Source organism: Miniopterus natalensis, chromosome 6 (genome assembly GCF_054644295.1).
Source record: "Miniopterus natalensis isolate mMinNat1 chromosome 6, mMinNat1.hap1, whole genome shotgun sequence".
Classification (NCBI taxonomy): Eukaryota; Metazoa; Chordata; class Mammalia; order Chiroptera; family Miniopteridae; genus Miniopterus; species Miniopterus natalensis.
In genome coordinates, this window is record NC_142086.1 from 41640881 (window position 1) to 41656957 (window position 16077).

Genomic DNA, 16077 nt, shown 5'->3' on the forward strand with positions numbered 1-16077 from the left:
AACAACCTGGGTGATATTTGCCACCCTCACCCTGCACAATAAGGTTTGGAGATGCGGATACGGCATTGGGAAAGGACATCCAAGGGAGCAATGCAAGAGATACAGGAAAAGTAAAATTAACAAGGCTCATTATTTTCATTTTTACAAGAACTTTCTGCTCCTGAGCCTTTTTTTTTTTTTTTTTTTAATGAGAATTAAATAAATCATTAAGCAACTTATCAAAACTAGCCAATTTTAAATACTGGGAAAAACAGAACTGAATTCTACCCTAAACTTCACATTTTAATTTTCTATTTTCTTCATTTTCAACCATGTTTGGTATGATCTAAACAAACGTGCTTACTCAGCATCCCTCACTCATTTCCAGAGCCATGGGTGTACATCCATTTTTCTTAAAGCGCCTCTGTCGGGTGAGGGTAAACTTGGGCAGGCTCAGCAGTCCCGGAGGCCAGGCTGGGGAAAACTGGAGCTGTGCCACCAAAGGCTGTGCCAGGACCTCTGCTTACCTTGCTGCCATGAGTGCTCGGGCTCAAAGCCAGTGGCTGGCATGAGTCAAGTGAGAAGCAGAGATAAGCCTGGTCTGGTCCATCTGGCAGAGTAGAGATCAGGGATATCCCTGCTGGAGGTGATGCAGCAGAGTGGACAGAGCAGTGCATGGTCCTGAGGGACAGTCACTGACAGTGCACCTCTAGATGGTACCTGGGAGAGGGATGGCAGGAACAGAGGAAATGATCCAGTGTCCTGCAGAAGGACCAACAGGAACCAGGAGGAGTCTGGGACACCAGAGAGAAGGGGATGTGTGGAAGCCAGTACTTTGGGTTAGATCCACCTTGGCATAGTGTATAGCTATAACTGGCAGCTTACCAGAGTGCCCAGGGTTTGTGCCTGGCACAGAGAGCTGGTCTTATTAGTGTTCTGTCTCAATCCCAGGCACTGCTAGACCAAGAAGAGGAGTAGTACTGAGCTTGGGGTTATGAGGAGCTGGAAAACTCCATGAGAAAAGCCCCAAAGCATGGAAGCAAGACAGTGTAATAGGCAGGAGTCAAATAAATTTCATGAGAATATAAACTCTATGAAGGCTAACTTTGAGTGTTTGTGTGTGTCTATTTAGATCACTGCTATATCTACTTTATTTACAACAGTGCCTGGCACATGGTATGCAATCAATAAATATTTGTGGAAAGAATATATAAAATCATGGTTTTGTCTTTCACCATTTATAAAAACATATGCAAGATATTGAGACTCAGTTTTTCTTAGATTCTGTGTTTTAGATAATATGTGTTTTCACAGGCAGAATTTTGGCCCCCATGACTTTCTCTCAGGTGTTACTCCCATGAAGATGTTACATTACATGGTAAAAAGGAGCATTGTAGATGTAGTTAGTTACTAATCAGTTACCTTAAAAGAGAGAGATTATCCTGGATTATCTGAAAACACCTAATCCAATCAAACAAATCCTTAAAAGCAGAGATCTTTCTCCATTTGGTAGAAGAAAGGGAAGTCATGGGGGAATGTAGAAGAAGGTATAGGAGGGATAAATGGTGATGGAAGGAGATTTGACTTGGGGTGGTGAGCACACAATACAATATATAGATGATTTGTTATAGAATTGTACACCTGAAACCTATATAATTGTATTAACCAATACCACCCCAAGAAATTCAATAAAAAACAAGGAAGTCAGCGTTTCAAGGCATGAGAAGGATTTGATGCATTTGATTGGCTTGCTGATTAAGGAGGCCAAGTGTCAAGGAAATGGTGGCCTCAGTTCCATAATCACAAGAAACTGAATTCTGCCAGCAACCTAAGTGAGCTTGGAAGCGTGATCTTCCCTAGAGCTCATCCAACCCCTTAATTTCTAACAATGAGCCTCTGACCAGAGAAGCCAGTTGGCCATGCTATACTCAGGCTTCTAAGCTGCCAGTGCATGGTAATTTGCCACTGCAGCAACAGAAAACTAATAAAGTATTTATACATTTATACTTACTTCTTATTATATATGAATAACTCAGAATATATACATACACACATACATACACACACATGGCATATTCTAAGTATTAAAAGTGGTAACTGGAGTTGGCAATCTCCATGGCTTAAGTCTGAATTTCCAGATTACTCTTCAACCGGTTTTTGGTGACCACCTCCCAGTCTTAATCACTTCATTAATTTTGTAATGAAATGTTCCCAGACCTAATTTTGAATTAATTTTTTAGGTGAGTTTCTCTTGCTGAGAATAGAATCAACACTGAGGGACCAGTTGTGTGTGAAAAGTCTTAGTCTACCAAAGCCGACTTTCTCCACTGTGCATGAGGAGGGTTGAGAAGAAAGGGCAAAAGAAAGTAATGAGTCAGTCCCAGCTGGTGTTGCTCAGTGGTTAGAGCGACAGCCCACACATCAAAGGGTCTCAGGTTCGATTCCCACTCAAGGGCACATACCTGGGTTACAAGTTCACTCCCTAGCCTTGGTCAGGGTGTATGTGGGAGGCAACCAATCCATGTGTCTGATGTTTCTCTTTCTCTATCTCTCTCTCTCTCCCCCCTCCCTCCCTCCCTTCCACTCTCTCTAAAAAATGAATGGAAAAAATATCCTAGGGTGAGGATTAGAAAAAAAGAAAGAAAGCAATGAGTCATCCTGAATAAATGTCTCTGTAGGCTTCCATAAAGAGAAGATTTTAAATAAATGAAGCCCTCCTTCAATGGAGTTTTCTGCATGATTGCTGGTGACTAAGCCTGGCAGTTGTCAATCACAACACAGGTCAAATACCTCACTATTAAGAGGAGAATCCCACAGTGTCAGAGATGGCTGGGAACCTCAGCTGTCATCCAAATCAGTGGGTTCAGCTTCAGAAAACAGAATTCACTCTAGCTAGTTTGAGCAACTTGAGATTATTGCACTGTATACTGAGTTGAGTAGCGTCCCTCCAAAATTCATGTCCACCTGGAACCTCAGAATGTGACTCTATTTAGAAATAGAATCTTTACAGATGCGATTATTTCCATTAAAAAGAGGTCATACTGCCTTAGAGTGGGCCCTAAATCTAGTGACCATTGTCCTTATAAAAAGCCCATGTGAAGACACAGAAATACAGAGAGTGAAAAGGCCATGTGACAACAGAGACAAAGATTGGAATGATGTAGCTACAAGCCAGAAATGCCAAAGATTGCTGGCAACCACCCAAAGCTAGGACGAGGCAAAGAAGGATTTCTAATTAGAGTCTTCAGAGGGAGCATGGGCCAGATAATACTTTGATTTTGAACTTCTAGCATCCAGAGCCATGTGAGAATAATCTTTTGTTGTTTTCAGCTATCCAGTTGGTGGTGATTTGTTATGGCAGCCCCAGAAAATAAATACTCCCTATATTAAATGGCTCAGAGAATTATTGTGGGAAAGGCTGTTGAAGAAATATACCATAGGCTTAGTGTCCGGGAATAATCCCAAGGCCACACTATGGAAGCAGTTAGCTAAAGGAGCGTCATCTCCTGACTCACACAGGAGGCACCGCATCTCTCAGCTCTGGAACCACACTGTCTCTGCTACTATGGGACATTAGCAAAAAAGTAAACCTGATGCCCTGCTTCTCTCCCTTATGAATTCAGTTCTTAGTTTAAGTCTCTAGCAAGGTTATCAGATTGGTGGAACTGAATCACTAAATCCAGGTGCAAGGGACCTGGAAATGCAGGGTTTAGTTCTCCAGCTTCTGCAGCCAGGAAGGTACTATCAGAAAGGTTAGAATCCACAGGAACCACACTAGACACCAAAATGTCTACCCCCAGTTCCTCACACAGATTCAGATCCAACTAACCTTTACTGAATTTCCACGTGGGCCAGGCACTAAATTATAGGACCCTTCTATATTATTTAATTCATATTCTTAATAGCTTTTTAAGGTATCTATTATTGTCCTCATTCTAGACTTAAGGAAACTGAACTTCAGTTAGGTTTTAGAATCTCATTGGTTGCCTCACAACAATGTATTTAACACAGAAGAGGTATTATTGAATACCTACCCTGTGCCAGGCCTGCTGGAAATAAACGGTAAACAGGAAAGACTTAATTTGCTTAAAGTCTAACACAATGGTTTTAAACTCTGGCATACAAAAGAGTTGCCTGAGGCCCTAGGTTTTCAGGTAGCCTGCTGAGCCCCCATTACCAGGTGTGTGGGAAGAGAAACAAGGTGATGATCTGAACCCTAGTCCCTTGATTCCAGGCCCAGTGGCTCTATTGACACCCTAAACATTCCTCCTCCAGGTGCCAGGCAGGTAAAATGGATATGCGAGGAGGTAGATATAAGTCAGTAACTGTTCAGTCAGTTATTCATAACTGGAGCTGGCATCACAGCTGCCTAGTGACACCGAGCACGTCCCTGGGTTATTTAGGGCCTTTGCGCATCCGGGCTGGGAGCAACACAAGGCTCCTCACCCTCTCCTGTCCCTGGCAGGCATCCCAGTGAGGAGGAGAATCCGCTTCCAGGGCAGCCTGCTCTCAGCACCTCTCGCACTGAATGCTAACTGCCTCCTGTCTGGGCTGTCAGCCCTGCCGCTCTCTAAGCACAGGGGCCGGGAATTGAGCCTGCCTATCCGCAGCCCGGCTACCCACGGGCGGGGACTGTGCCAGGCTCCAACGCGCGGTATATAGCTGCGGAAGAGGGAAAGAAAGGCAAGGGCGGGGCACATCATGCCCCATCACACCGAGGGAATGTAAGTCCTCTAGCCTCACCTTTCATACAGGGGGCGCCCCCCGGATTCAGGATGGTCTGCGCAATGCCCCTCACCTTTCATACAGGGGGCGCCCCCCGGATTCAGGATGGTCTGCGCAATGCCCCTCACCTTTCATACAGGGGAGCACCCCCCGGATTCAGGATGGTCTGCGCAATGCCCCTCACCTTTCATACAGGGGGCGCCCCCCGGATTCAGGATGGTCTGCGCAATGCCCCTCTTCCTCCCATTGACGAAGGGCCCTGGTGTCTGCTCTGTGGAACTGAAGGTGCACTCACACTCCTTCGCCCCCACAGGAGGCACCCCACTTCCAGGGGTGACTGGAGCTTCCCTCTCACATCCCACAGGTTGCCCAGGCAGCAGGGAGATTTCTCTGGTTCTTCACTTCAGCAAATAATACATTTTCCAGGCTCCGTTCTAGGTGTTTGAAGCACAGTGGCGAACAAGCAGCTTTTGTTCTCCTGACATTTATATTCTAGCCAGATGGTAAACAAGAGTGGGCAGACAATAATCACAGATTATGATGAACATTAGGAAGGAAAAAAAAGATAATGTGATAGAGTAATCGGGTGATTACTTTAGATAGCTGGTCAGAAAATGCCTCCTGTATAGGGGAAATTTCAGCAGAAACCTGAAGGGTAAGGCGGTACCATGAAAAGACCTAGGAGAAGAGTGTTCCCCCCAAAACAATACCAAGTCAAAAGCCTTGGAGGGGGGGAGGCTTGCTCTTTTAGGAACAGAACAAATCCAGTGTGGCTCAGTAACGAGAATAGTAGGAGACTGAGAATGAGGGCGTGAGCCAGATCTCTCAAGTCCCTGTAAGCTAAGGAGAAAATGCAGCTAAGTGACAACCCCCAAGGACCTTAGAACTCTATTCTTAGAACCCCTGAGAGGGGTCCAGGCACATGGCATGGCTGGTGGCCAGATGCAGTACCAACTGCTCCTTGCAGATGCCTTGGATCCACACCTTTGAAGAGAAATCTAAAACGTCTCCTTTGCCCTCTGCTGTCAGTAGACACATTCCAGGGACACTCAAGAGGCTTGTCTTATACAAATGAAATCTACTGTAATGGAACAATTGGGAAAGTGTCTGCAAATGGCTAGATTCTTTAGATTATATTTGTGTTCATATTTTCAATTCAAATGCACTGAGGTTATAACTTGACATATAATTGTTCTTACTGATGATCAACCAACTCTTGGAATTTCACAACCCATCTTAGCTTGATTCATTCCTACTCCACCCCTCTATGGTTATCTCAGTTTGGGTAGGTATCAATTAGCATAAAAGGGCCAGTCTAGACACAGATGGTGCGGGGGGAATACATGCCCCCTACCACCATGCCCAGGGTGCTGCTCGAAGAACCACCTCAGTGTGGAGGCCACTGTCCAACTGAGGCCTGGGTGGGGAGAGACTTTTGGAACATGCATGTAGATTCACTTCCCCAGGTGTCATTTTTTAAAAATCTTTTATTTTAAAATAACTTTTGACTCTCAAAAGAGTTGCAGTGATAGTAAAGAGAGCTCTCATATACTCTCTACCCAGTTCCCCGGATATTAGCATCTTACATAACCATGGTACAGTGATCAAAACTAAATAAGTAACACACTATAAACTATTATAGCGACTGTTCTGATTTCTCCACCTTTCTCCCAGTTTCCAGAATTCAACTGGCTTGAACTAAACCCTCGCTCCCATCGTAGCCAATGGAAATGGAGGGATTTGGGATGGGCAGAACTCAGCTGGGAACAGAAAGAGCCCAAGAGACATGAACTACTATGGAAAGTCAAGGAGGAAGAGGGAGGACGCGCACCTTCTTTGAGACTGTGTGTGGTGGGAGAGAGGGGCTGTCACCTTACTTCTTCAAGGGGAAGTGTGGTGCCATGAACTTCCAGAGGGTAGGGACAGTGGAAAGTGGTCCCAGTGCTCACCTGCATTTGAGAGCCGAAGCCTTTATTAACTTTCACTGGGCCTGTCTCACCCCTAGAGATCAGGACCAGCTTCTCTGGATGGTGGCGATGTTGGCTGCAGAGAAATGGACCCCTCCCTCCGGGTGGCACCTAGTACTCAGTACAGTTTACATCAGAGTCTACATATATGAACCCCTCCAGGCTCCCCAGTACCTAAACTGCACCATGCTTCAGGTGATAGTAGCTGTTCCCACCCCCACCTCCACCCCACCCCCACAGGGGTTGGAGCTGCTGACCCAGTTGGATCTTCCAACTTATGAACCCAGCACTGAAACCAGAGTGGAAAGTGCCACGTTTAACTGCATTTCAGAAGCAACAGGACGTGTTTGGAGCAGACCTGATTGATTGAGATGAACAGAAAAAGAGGACCGCTAAAATTGCAACAAATTACACTGGCCGAGACTTGTCAAAAATATACTATTTTTATTGCCACCAGGGAGTTAACTACCTTTCTTCATACCTGCACCCAGGCTTGTGGGTGGATAAGCAATTGTCACCAATACTTTCCTGCTTTCCATGAAATTCAGGGAGATGCAACTAAAGGAACATCAGAGTATCTGCAGGAAGTACCTTAATAGTACCTCTTCCCTCTCTTTCTCTCAGCTGTGTAAAAACAGGGAGAGAAGGTAGCTGTCTACAAGTCAGGAAGGGAACCCTCACCAGAAACTGACACTGTAAGAGCTTGATCTGGGACTTTCAGCCTTCAAACCTATGAGAAAATAAATTTCTATTGTTTGAGCAAAAGAAAAAAAAAATAGTAGCTGTTCCCACTACCACCTCCACCCCACCCCACAGGGGTTGGAGTTGCTGACCCATTTGGATCTTCCAACTTATGAACCAGAGAAAAATATGCATAAGCTAAGAGTAAATATCCCTGCTGTTTGCTTGAATATTCAAGGAGGGAGAGGTTGGAGGAATGAGGGGAAAGAAAAAACGGAATTCCTTGCTTTCAAAGGAATGAGTTTTCTGCCTACACAGAGGAGGAGACTCCAGCTGAACACAGTATGCTGCATAACTTTGTTTCTTCATTGATAGATGAAATGGAACTGAAATCTGGATGATTAATTCAGTAAGCCATGATTCCTTTAACTGTAGTGTTTGGTAATTCTTTCTATGTTCTGTGTTATATGGGGCAGAACTATGGGGGTCTCAAGCAAGTAGTTACACAAGTATTTAAAGATCCAACACTTTTCTCAGAAATGATATTGACTATGGAAGCAGGTGTCCCTGCAGCTACTGCATGTGAAGGAAAGAAAAACCTTCTCTTTCGGTGAGAGGACAAGTCCAGTACTTAAACCTGTACAATGCAAGTGCGCTGCTGGCTCCTCTGGAGAGTATACAGGAAGGAACACACTTGTCTAGCATATTCCAATTTCTTACTCCTAGTCAGCTAATGTTATTAATTTTCTAATCATTCTAAATAGCATATAAAACTTTAGACCGAATTGTATCTCCCTAAAATTCATATGTTGAAGCCTTACCACCCAATGTGATGGTATTTGGAAATGGGCCCTTTAGGGAAGTAATTAAGGTTAAACGAGGCCATAAGGATGAGGTCCTAATCCAGTAAGATTGATGTCCTTATAAGAAGAAACACCAGAGACCTCTCTCTCTCTCTCTCCACCTGCACAAGCACCAGGAGAAAGGCTATGTGAGGACAGAGTGAGAGGCGGCTGTCTACAAGCTACGAAGAGTTCTCACTAGAAACCAAATTTGCCAGCACCTCAATCATGACTTCTAGCCTTCAGAACCACGAGAAAATAAATTTCCATTGTTTAAGCCACACAGTTTATGGTATTCTGTTATGGCAGCCCTAGCAAGCTAATGCGCGCACGCACACACACACACACACACACACACATTCCCTTCTCCCTCTTTTTTTTCACACAATGAAGCATTCTATGTACCTTGATTTTTTGGATTAGCAACGTCTTTGAGATTTACATATCAGGACATAGAGTCCTTTTCATTCTTTTCTTGCTTGTGTGTTTTTAACACCAGCACAATATTCCACTGAATGGCTGCGCCATGATCTATTTCTCTGGTCTCAATGAACATTTAGAAGTTTCAAACTTGCCAGCACACACAATGCTACAATAAAACCTCGTACATCTGTGACTTTGCCCATGTCACAGCAGGCTTTTTAAAAAAATAGGAACTCATTGCCAATATTTAAAAATAAGGAGATTTCATATGTAATCTGTATTTGTTACTTTTCTTGAAAGATCAGAAGATACAATGCACTGGCCTGCAGTTCCCCATGGCATCCACCAGTTGGAGCTGAGAAGCTGCTGCCCTGTTCACACGGGCCTCAGGGCTCCCCCTGGCCACAGCCCTCAGGCAACAGGCCTTCACAGACACAGGAGTTTGGAGCCCAATCTAGATTTTCTGGTCCCACTCTAGCTTAAGGTACATTATCAGAAAGCACACTATGTACTAGCTTAGCTCACTCTCATCACCTTCTCAAAAAAAAAAGCCTTCACCAAGTTAGAATTTAATGTCATGCCTTCTGCCTCTGTAGAAGTTTGAAATAAGAGTTGTCTATTTCAGAAGGATTTTAGTGTCTTTTACAGGCTGTCTCTGAAGATACTGTCCACTGTGTTACTCAAAGTTCTTTAAATACATTCTTATTCCATAAATGTCTGCTTAGGATTGGCTCCAGAATAATAAAAAGGTCTCTTCAGGTGAATGCACATACTTTCTCTTGTCAGAAAATGAAAATGAAATAATGCACAAACTTCTACTCTTGCATTAGGAAACAAAACAAACTTTTAGCCAGACTCAGTGTCCCTGAGAGTTAGCAGTTGGTCCCTGCTGCCTTGAGACATTCTGTTTCTCCATTCTACTTAAATCAATAATGAGGGGCCCCTACCCCTCAGTCACATGCAGTCTATCTAGGTTCAAGTTCCCACCTTCTGGTCAATTTCAGGATGAACGTAAGTATGTCCAAAAATTAACATTTTAATAGCTAAAACTCAGTGCCATTTATTTCACTGGCATTCTCATATTCAATAATGTAGGTAATCTAAGTTATATAAATATACATTTCCCCTGAGGGACCTAATAATCCTATTTTCATTTTGAGTGAAATAAAAATTACATATAAATATGTATATTTGTCCTGGATTAGCTCTCGTGGAAAAACGAAGGCTGCTTAGCACTGAGTTATGCGAACTTCTCTCTTTTTAAAAAAATCTCTCAATGTCTTCTTGAATCTTGTGTTTCTATCTGCATCATGGAAGCAGGTAGGGAACAAATAACTAAGGAAAAGAATACTGTTTATTTTAAAAGCTGACATTATTATTGTATAATGCTAAAAATATAGCCTAGTTTAAAAGTTAATTTCAGATATTTAATGACTCCATGAAGTTCTAAGTTCGCTTAGAAATTCTGACCACAGATCCAGTCTCAATTCTTAGCTGAGCAATGAGTGCATTATGCTTACTTGTTAAGTTGGCTGTCATTTGAGTCCCCAGCCCTTCTCCCAGCTTCGGGATCTAAGGGAACAGCAGTGGAAGCATGTTCATGTTGTAAAGAGCCCTGGACGCTCGCTGCAGTGCCCTCACTCATTGGCTGTGGGAGCCTGAGCCGGTGGCTGGGGCGATCAGTTTTCATACCTATAAAATGTGGCTGCTGCTGCTCAAGGCTGTTGTCATGACAATTAAATGAAATGTAAGATGCAAACATCCTTGGAAAAGGTTCTAGCAAGTAATAGTAGCATTGACCAGGTTGCCTTCTAAGTAATTTCTGTACATTAACACAATCCTTACAACAACTCTATGAAGGGGGTTATTAGTATCATAATCCATTATATTTTACAGATGAAGAAACTGAGGCACAAAGCAGTCCTAAGACTTGCCAAAGGCCACACAAGAGGCAGGATTCGAACTTAGATGTCTGGCTCCAACGCCCATACTCTTAACTACTGTGCCGCCTCCCAAATGTAAGGAATTTTTTACATTAGTGAACTCCCACAAGTCCCAAAGGTAGACAGATTTCTTTCAAATACATCTTTCTTATTTTCTTCCCACAAATTAGTTCATGCCCAGGAAACCCCCCCACAAACAGATCTTCCTTTGTGTCCTTCCTACAGGACTAGTTCCTGCTCAACGGGAATAAATAGAGGGCTGATTATTCTCGAATCGGCTATACTGCATTTGCTTCACACGTTAGAATTTGCAATGTGCTTTCCACAAGTTACCTAACTCTGTCCTCACCAGGGCAAGGCAAAACCAAAAAATTATGACTATTTTCATTTGACAGAGGGCAAAGTTAAAGTGGGAAGAAACGATGCAAATGGCTGAGGTCTCACAGCTGGCAAAAGGCACAGCTGGGTCTAGAACTCATGTTTTCCTGAACCTACACCCAGGCCTCCACCTACACACTCATCCAGGTTTCACCGAGCTCTCAGTAAGGTGCTGCGTGGTACAGAGCAACACAATGGAATCCCTTGGCCCCCGCGTCTGTGTTTGTCTTTTGTGGGAGAGAAGAGGTCGTGGTGGGACAGTAAGAACGCTGAGTGGCTGAGCACAGGGCACTGGTTCTCAGAGACACTCAGTAGGGATATGGTGCCTCCAGGCCCTGTGTGTGTATGTTGGGGTTGGGTGGATGTGTTCACTGAGGACTAAGGCCACCTGCTTTGTGCTACCTGACCTGTAGATGAGGTCACTTTTTCCCGTCCCTTCAAACCTGAAGTGGAAGGTGGAGAAAGGAATCCCGAGTTCCTTCTAGTGCTTTTCCCATCTTGCCCTGGGATGGTGGAATCCTTGCCCGGAGGGAGCATCAGGGGCTGCACCCGAATCCATGTGCTGCACTCCCCAGCTGTGGCAGGAGATGCCCAATATGTGGTCAGGGACTAGAGGATATAGCAGAGAGCATTAAAGAAAGACAGAGGGAGGGAGGGCTTCAGGCATTACCTTCTGAAAGCAGCAATGAGGAAAGGCACCAAATATTTACTGATAAGGAAATTGATGCTCAGAGGAAATGAGTGGTTATCTGACAAATCCCTCACAGACCCACAATGTTCTTCCAAAATGTGTGTTTTAAATTCAGCTAAAAGTTCCTCACATCACTCATCTCTGGCGCTTCACAGGAAGCCCAACCCCACTGTTTCAGCCTCAGATGTAGTATCAGATCAGTAGGTGATGAGACAACTGAGAAAGCTGAGTTATCCTGGGATGAGAGAACTGGGGCTACGATGGTGATAGTTGGCCCAGAAACATCCGTGACACGCACCTGGGTCCCTGGTACTGCTTCTGCTCACCCAACACACAGTCCCTCTGAAGACCTCACAGATGCTTTCAAAATTCACTATATTCAAGTTGCTATGTGTCTTAAAATTGCCATTCTCCCCAGTTTCAATGTGTTTACTTCAATTGTCATCATCTGATTTTCACAGCACAACTCTAGTGTGTGTCTCCTTCCGCAGGGGTGTGGTATGCAGGCTCTCCACTTTTAAATGATGTAGTCATTCCATCCAAATGGATGGGGATCCTCCAGCACAAACACACACCCCTTACCCTATAATTCCAGGTAGTAGAGCTCACAGTTGGGGGCTTAAAGGTTGGTAGGTGGTGTGTGATATGGTGACATGAGCTGGGCATGGACATCAGAATTGGGATCCAAGCCTCACTATGCCCCTTCCTAGCTGGGTGACCTTGGGGAACTACCTAATCACTCTGAGTCCTAGTTTTCTTCTCCATAAAGCAGAAATGATGTTCCTTCCAGGGGTTGTTATGAAGGCTGAATAAGATGATGTTTATTTAGTGCTAGAGATAGTGCCAAGCACATGGTACATGCTCAAGAAACAATAGTAAATATCACTATTATTGTCATTGTTGTTATTAATCCCAAAATCACAAATAAAAGTTGAAAAAGCAGACAACAGAGAAGAGTTTTCACAGCAAATGTTTACAAGCATGAACTCTCCAAAACACTCAAACGATTCCTCTTTCTTGTTCCAAAGACAACCTGTACCTGTCTCTGCTAGAGACCTTAAATCAGTGGAATTATTTGCTAATGGATCTGCCTCTGAACTGGAGTGTGAGCTCTGCAAAGTCAGGAACATTTTATTCATCTTTAGATGAATCAAGCTTCTCTTGATGCCTAGCCAGAATAAGAATTAATAAATTGTGAGTGAATGAAAAGCTGTCAAAAAGAAAAGTACTTCCTCAGAAGAAATTTATCCCACAAGTTGATTTGAAGACATACTACCAAATGAGTTTATAATGCCTCCCCAAATGTCACTAGCAGGTAGCCAACCTAAACTGCAATTAATTAAAAGTAATCTGTAAACTTGTCAAGTGTGAACTGTTACAAAAGGAGGCTAAATGAGAAAGGGAAGGACCGATGCAACAACAGCGGCAGGTGCCAATGGCCATCAGAGAGGAGAGCTGAGGAGAGGGTTCGTCTCTTCTACTCTGCTTGGCATGAGGGTGCTCAGACGGGAAATGTTCTGGCTCTTCACACAGAAACATCTCTTGGGACAAGAGAGACAATTCATCAAGTTACCAAGGCTTGACAGGGCTGTCCCTTGAAGACATCCATCTCTGATTCTCTATTCACCAAGAAACCTTCTGAACTGTCATGAGTTTTTCTGAGTGAACTCACAGTCTCAGGCCAGGTTTTTCTCCATCTGTAGATTAATAAACCCGCATTCTGACCACATCAGAATCGGAGTGGGTGGCAGTGTTATCATGAACCAATTATTATTCACTACCTAGAGGTGCCAGGAAAAAATAAATACAATAAAATTGCTGGTGCTATAAAACTGAGGACTGGATGTTAAAAAGAGGAAGTAAAAGTTAGAAGGTCTAGACCTGATAGCCTTGCCTGACCTATTACTTCCATGAGTACAGCAAAGAATACAAGACAAGCTAAGGGCTGGGAGGAAGCCCCAACCTTCACTGCCATCACTCCCAGTTGGGTCCTTCCGAGTATAAAGAAGCATTAGATGGACAACAACAACAAAACAATTTCCTTTATCTCAATAGATATCTAGCAAATGATCAAAAGGCAATATGTGTATATTATGGCAAAAGAACTACTGGTTAACTAAAAGGAAGATATCACTAGCCCTGCTGGCAGGGCTATTGATATTAAAATTATTATCAAGTATAGCTATAAAATACAAATTCCTAAGATTTTTCATTATAATTTTTCAATTATTGGTCTAATGTAGTTAACATTCAAATCTATTCTCATAGTCATTTTCTAGCCCCATGACTCTTCAAATGCACTTATATGGCACCAATATAATTGTTGATTCAATGCAAATAAATAAAACTATTTTATTTTATAGATACAAAATAACTGCCAGAAAGACTTTTTCTAAACTTTTCAACAAATTGGGTTAACATTATATAGATTAGGTATAGATAATCTATGGTCTAAGAGCCAAGAGAAACTCCCTATTTCCACCTGTACAGCATGGAAAGTACCAAGAGGTAAAATCACCCAGACACACTTTTGCTTACAGTTACAAAAATGCAACATGGCTTTGAAAGCCACTCTCTATGGAATCCTAGATTTCTACAGATCAGAATGTCTTCCTGAAATTCCCTCTTACTCTGTGCCTAAATACAACAATCTCTAGCTATGCCAGCCCAGCTGTGCCTTTCATGCTCTGTGTGGAAGTCCATCTGACATTAATTCTCTGGCTCTCTCTCACATGACCTACCTCATCATCTGACTCTTGCCCTTCCATACTCAACTTTCCCTCCTCTTCTTCTCCTTCCCTATGTATCTTCCTTTTTATCTATCCCAGTTCCACCCAATAAAACTTCCTGCAATGATGAAAATGGTTTATATATGCACTTTCCAATACAGTAGCCACATGTAGCCATTGACCATTTAAAATGTGTGTCATGCAACTGAGGAAGTAAAATTATAATTTAATTTTAAATAGTTACATATGGCTAACAGTTATCATATTGGACAGTGCAGAATTCTATTCCATAGAATTTTCAATCATTACAGTATATGTGCCCATGTGTGTATACATCATAATCTTTATCTCTTAAAAATAAGAAATTTCTGTGGCTCTCCAATGATTTCTCCTTTTCACTCCTCAACACACCTGTGTCCCTAATATATATATATATATATATTTTAATTCTTTAAGCTTGAAATCTCTAAGGGTTTCATGGAAGAAAAAAGTAAAAATGAAACAAGAAAGAGAGAAAAACAAATTATTTCAGGCCATAAATCCATGAACCCATTCCCGCGAGTCAGCTTGGGCCCTGCCTATCAATAGAACCTTAATGGCTGATTAGCAAATACTGAAGGTTTGTTGATTTGGCACGAGGAGATCTGTGCCTGGCCTCTTGGATTAGGCATCCCTGAGTGCAGAGATCTCGCAGGACTGCCCTCTGCCATGGCCAGAGCCGGCATCAGCAAGGCAAGCAGCTCCAGCCTTGAACCTGAGGCCTATTCAATCTGGAGCGAAAGCTCCGCCTGCAGGCCGCGGGAGTTAGTGCGGCCTCGCTGACACAGGGTCTTCATTCATCCTGACAAGAAGCCTATACAGTGGAGAATCTCATCTCCAAATCCTGCCACGAAATCACACGTTCATGGGGGTGTGAGGAGGTGGGTGAAGTGAGGCATTTGTCAATTCCATCTCACCAAAACACTGCCTCCCTGATTCCACCACAGTGAAGCGCTTCATTTCAGAACAAACAGCAGTTCATCACCAGCCTCCTTCCAGGGTGCGTTTAACTGGGCGCCAGGGTCTAAAGTCCCTTCACAGTGTGCATGCCACTGTACATCCCTCCTCCTTTTTGTAAAAAAAAAATTAGAGATTGAACAATGTACATGATTTTACTGACAATGAAGTACTTATTAAGAAATCTAGAGATAGAATTAGATCCTCCTACTTTCCCTTCATTTAATGACGATAGAATAATCATTTGTTACATTAAATGCATTAGAGATGAGCATAATAACCCAGCTATTTTTATCACTTCACCACCACCTTTACTGGATTTATACTGTATTACAGACAATGCAGAACTGTGAGTTTTAAGGTTCCGTTTTGACACTATTTCCTTGTGGCATTTTTATCCAGATAACCCTGGACAAAACGCCAGCCTTGAGTCTGCAGGGGAGTGAGTTTGCCTGGAAAGCCTTTCAAGGTTGCTGCCCGCCAGTAATCTGAGCTCCTGTGGAAGAAATCGCCTCAGCATTCAGGAACTGGGACGGTGTGGGGTTTTCGATTCTCTTATGGACACATGGTCAGTCATCTCACTATGACTGTAAACCCTGCTGGGTTCTTTGCCTGTAAGTTCCAGTTCTTGCTTACCTCAGTGGAAACTAGATGAGGCAGGGTGAGCCCATGGCATTGGGTCAGCTAGCCATGCTAGAATCAATATTTTTCCATCAGAGCCAT